A 5202-nucleotide genomic window follows, 5' to 3' on the forward strand; every position below is an offset into this window, starting at 1 on the left:
CTAAAGTGAATAGAAATATTTTCAAAATTTATAAGCGAGAAACCATTATATCTGATCCATTAGATCATTTTTTTGAAATTTACCAGATATGCAGTTTTTAGATATTTTACACTTTTAGCGCTTGATTTAGAAACTTTTTTCCTTTATTTTTTTAGATATTTTTATTTGCGTTAAATAACACATAGAGAATTACAATTAAATTAAGTTTGTTCGATTATTGCCTTGCCATGTTGATTGATTGGGTATGCGAAAAACTATTTGAGAAAAATTTTTATATCGACCAAATTTTTTATGATTTTTATTTTTCAAACGTGAAAATTAATGAAAACCATATGGAAATAAAATCAATATGAATTTTTATGTTGATTGATTGATTTCCTTTACTGGTTGTTGTGATTTGAATCAATAGAATTACAAATGCAACATTTTTTAGAAATGTGTTTCATAATTATTGTTCAAGCTTCCGTTTTGCTATATACTAGATACTTATCTTATATTAGAGAGATATTAAGTATTGCTATTTAAGCTTTAAAGTACATAGTTATTCTCTGAATTTGATATTTGTAGAGCTTTTAATTCGTTTCTTTAATATTAATTAGTATGTAAAAATAAAAAAAAAACATAGAAGGGTTCAAACAGTAATAAAGAAACAACAACAAAAATTTGATTAATTTATTTAAATTTGGCTGATCACACAACGCTACTTCGACTATTGCTAAGTACTCATCATTAGTGATGTTAGAATTTATTCGAATTTTTATTTAATTAGTTTATAGCCTATATATAATTTGCAAGTGCCAGGCTTAGCACTTGTGCCTGTCAAATTAGAAACGATGATTAATCGTGTTATTTCACAAGCAGCTAAGGCTGCACGAACATATATATATATATATATATATATATATATATTAAATTGTTAGTTTAGGAAGGTCATAATTGAATATGATATCTAAAGCGACACATAGTATATATAGTACCAATGCTATTTAAAGTTTAGATGGCTGCTTTGTAGTATTAATATGTTATTGTAGTAGTAGTAGGAAATCGAGAAAATATAAACCATTCGTAGACCAATGTCTATAATTAGGTCAACAAATGAAATTTATGGCAATACGATAATTGGTTATTAAAACTATTTATAGTGCATTAGTTGTTTACTTCGGAGAAGGTATAATGATCTCAGTAAGTAGTCTCGAGAATTTTAAACTGGCAAAGGAATAGGACCTTATGTGTTGATCAAATTACTCTATATTATAATAAGATTATTTACTTTAGTCAAAGACTTTATAATAAACATTTCAATTAGCACTATAGCAACTTATATCAGTCTGTCAATTTATGTTAACTAATAGAAAATATTAAGTTAATAAAAGAACAAGTATATCAATAGTCAAAACAGAATCTACGTGTAATATAAAATTTATATATTTATATATATATAATGAAATATATAATAAATTTTAAATTTCTTTTCATCTCGACAAAATGGAGTGGACAGTTTGAAATAGTTAAATGTTAGCTAAAGCGGAATGTTTAATAACAGCAATAACCGACTTTTTATGGGTTCATATGTTAGAATGTGTAACAGGCATATGCAATAATTTAGCTAATGGAACCATTGGCTACAGCTTTAGCTACAGATATACCATTGTAGTAGCTCTTTGTGTTTGTCATTAACGCTTTCGGTGAAAAGAAAAATGTTAGAATATACAAATTAAGTCTACATTTAAAGGATAAAGAAAAGACAATATTAAATGAATGTCGCCTAGCTGAGAAAGATTTCCCGCAGTTTTCAAAGACATTTTTTTTATGTAGTCTTTACCACTTTTATTACAAAAGCGGTTAGAGTTAAAGTTATAATTGTAGAAATCAATTACTATTTTAGTAATTGAGTTACCTAGCGTTTTTTTCATCTTGAAATTATTTTTGAATATATTAGTGGTGATATTATAATAATTGACATCTTTAGTCATTCATATTCAGCTATTTATTTTTATTGATTATTTTAGTTTTTTTCATTGTTTTTTATTTAATTAATTTATTTTTAGTTAAATTATATTTTTCAATTATTATTTATTTTTAATTTTGTATTGATGGATAATATAAGTTTTAAAATAATTTAATTATTATTAAAATATTATTATATTACATTATAATATAATACATTATAATAATGTGATATAAATATTAATAATCGTTATTAAAATTTTTTGCATTATATAAATAATAATATATTTGCTGAAATAAAACTTATATAAAATATAAATATAAAATATTATATTATGTTATGTATATAATTCATATTAAAATTCAAATTTTATATAAATATAAAAAAGGTAAATATATATACATATATACAAATAACGAGCATATATAATTGATAATTTATAAAATATTTTATAATATTATAATATAAATATATACATAAGTTTATAAAAATTTATTAAAATACATATAAATATAATTATATCTATTTTATAGAATAATTTCATTTTGTTAAATAAAAATTATTATATATCAGAATTAAAGTTTTTGGAACTTTGAAGAAATTAATTATTTTTTTTCAAAATGTTAGTCGATTTTTTTTATTAAAATGGCGCACAAACAATAAATTGTTTATATATATTCGTTTTTAACGTTAATGTTTAATAAAATTTAAAAACAATTTTGTATATAATAACTACAGATGTCTTTAACAGTACAAATTTATATCACAGAAATAGATAAATCAGCACAAAAATTATTGCAATTAGTATTTATAAACACCTTTTCTACACACAGCTTCCAGCTGGCGATAGTAGACCAAAAATTTGTTAATTAAAAAAACTTTATAATTTTGATTCTCTAATTAGTGACTAATTTTCGAAACTGTTCAGTGATTTTCAAAAACCGAAACTTGCAGCATTCAGAACACCTTTACGTACACACGCGAACTGTCTGTTTGGTGCCTACCGCATGGGGCTTATGTTGAACTTCTATGAAGACACTTCAAAGAACGTGGGCCGATTGGTTAGCTTGTCGTCGTTGTGAATGTTCTATGCGACACAGGCGACAGCATTTTTGTGCATTGCACTCGGATCAGGAGAATCCGTTACTGAATGACAGACTGCAGCGCTGAGTGATTGAATTTCTCAAGTGTTGGCTTTTGTTTTGCTGAAAGTGTTTGTGCAGACCCATGGGTGTGTATTGGTTCTTACTACAAAGTTTATGCGGGCGAAGATAAAAAAATTAGACATTGTGTAGAAATAATAATAATGCCAAAATAATTGATCATTTCCTGTCACTTCTTGAATTTTATGAGAAAAGTTAGATATATATTTGCTTTACAGTAATATTAAAATTATAATTACCATAGTTACAAAAAAAAACACAAAACTATTAATTCAGATCTTAATTTAAACCTTAATAAGATTTTTTGAAAGGTGTCTATAATATCATAAAAAAGATTTTATATAATAATAAAAGTATAAATATATTATACATAGACATATAAACATATGTATATATATATTTTTTTTAAATAATACTTCAAAATGTACATTTATACAGATTAACTCACTAGAAATCAAAATAGGGTCACCACCCAATATTAGAATCTACATAGAAGCCATTTATAGATTTTCCTTCCGTAATGGAAGATTGTGATTAGAAAGAGCTTATGTGGTTCAAAGAGGTTATTAAGATAATAATAAGAGGAACCATTATAGTGAATGAGATATATTTTTCTCAAACTATTTGCAAATTCAACATTATATTGCATATTGATTAATTAATTTTTTTTTTTTTAAATATTTATAACCTTAGCTCAGTAACAATAAAAAAACTAAATAAAAACTTATATATAATATAAATATAAATATAAAAATATAATTATAGAAATATAATTATAAAAATTATTAAATAATATTTTTTATCCAATAAATTAATATAAAATAAAAATAACATATTAAATTAAATGCAATGGAATTAAATTATGGTAAATAAATATATTATAAAAAAAATAATATAAAAAAATTAAAGAAAATAATATAAAAAAATTTAAATCTAAAAAAAAAACGTATAAAAAAGAAATATAAAAAAAACATAAAAAAAAATAATATAAAAAAATAAATTACATATTACATATCACATTAAATTAATAACAGAAAATATTAGAACAGAATATCTTTTCTTTTGATGCCTAGTCTTTTAAATATTGAAGTAATAAAAATTTTATTACCATAATAAATTTGAAACATTGTATAAAGTTAAAGATATGAATATATCTCAATATCGTAATATATATATTATATTTTAATTTTTTTTCTTTATGGTGCGCTTTTAATTGCTTTTTAATGAACAATTTTACGAAACAAAATTCCAATAAAACAAAATTGGTGCATGTTCCAAATTCTGTCTAAAAACTCAAGCCCCTATTCACAATAAATGTAGATTCGGTGAAGTGTTCCAATATTGGCATTCCGTAGAAAGTGCAGACGTGTAGGTGTCAACACGTACCCATTGGCACAATTCGAAATCTAATTCTGAGATAGTGTGATATTCTGTTTAGACCACAATATGTATAAGATTTTATTATTTTTATTACTTTTTTTTAGAATTAATTATTATTAGATTTATTTTGATTGTATTTTTTCATTATTTTATTTTAAGTAATTAAAAATAATTTATCTTAATTTTGCATGTGTAACTATAATTGCAATAATAAATTTCTTTAATTCTAATAATAAATTTTTGTATGTTTTCATGACTTAAAAAAAATATCTATGGTATTTTTAACAATAAAACAATATTAATTAAAAGAAAAATTTTATTCAAATAAAATTTTAGAGAAAAGTTTCCGCTCAGTATTGGAAATAAAAAGATCTGCTCCCATTGCTTTTTTTTTTGTTTCTAATAAAAGTAAGAGTGTTAATGTGGTATGAAAGTTTTTCCAAAGATCCATCCGTGAAAATATTTTTAATCAAATTGTTTTCACATTGATAGGGTTCAAATGTATATAGTGCCGATGCTATCTATAACTAGGTAGGCAGTTCGCGGCCACCTCAGTATAAGTTTACTTTGATCATAAAAGCCAGACCGATTATATTCACAAAATGTTTTTTTTAACATAATTGATTTTTTGGATTGTTAGTTAATGAGGTCCCTTTAAACATATTAGCAGCTAATAACAATAATTTTCTTTATATTATTTTTTTTAATAAT

The sequence above is a fragment of the Teleopsis dalmanni genome, chromosome 2, assembly GCF_002237135.1.
Source record: "Teleopsis dalmanni isolate 2A chromosome 2, ASM223713v2, whole genome shotgun sequence".
NCBI lineage: Eukaryota > Metazoa > Arthropoda > Insecta > Diptera > Diopsidae > Teleopsis > Teleopsis dalmanni.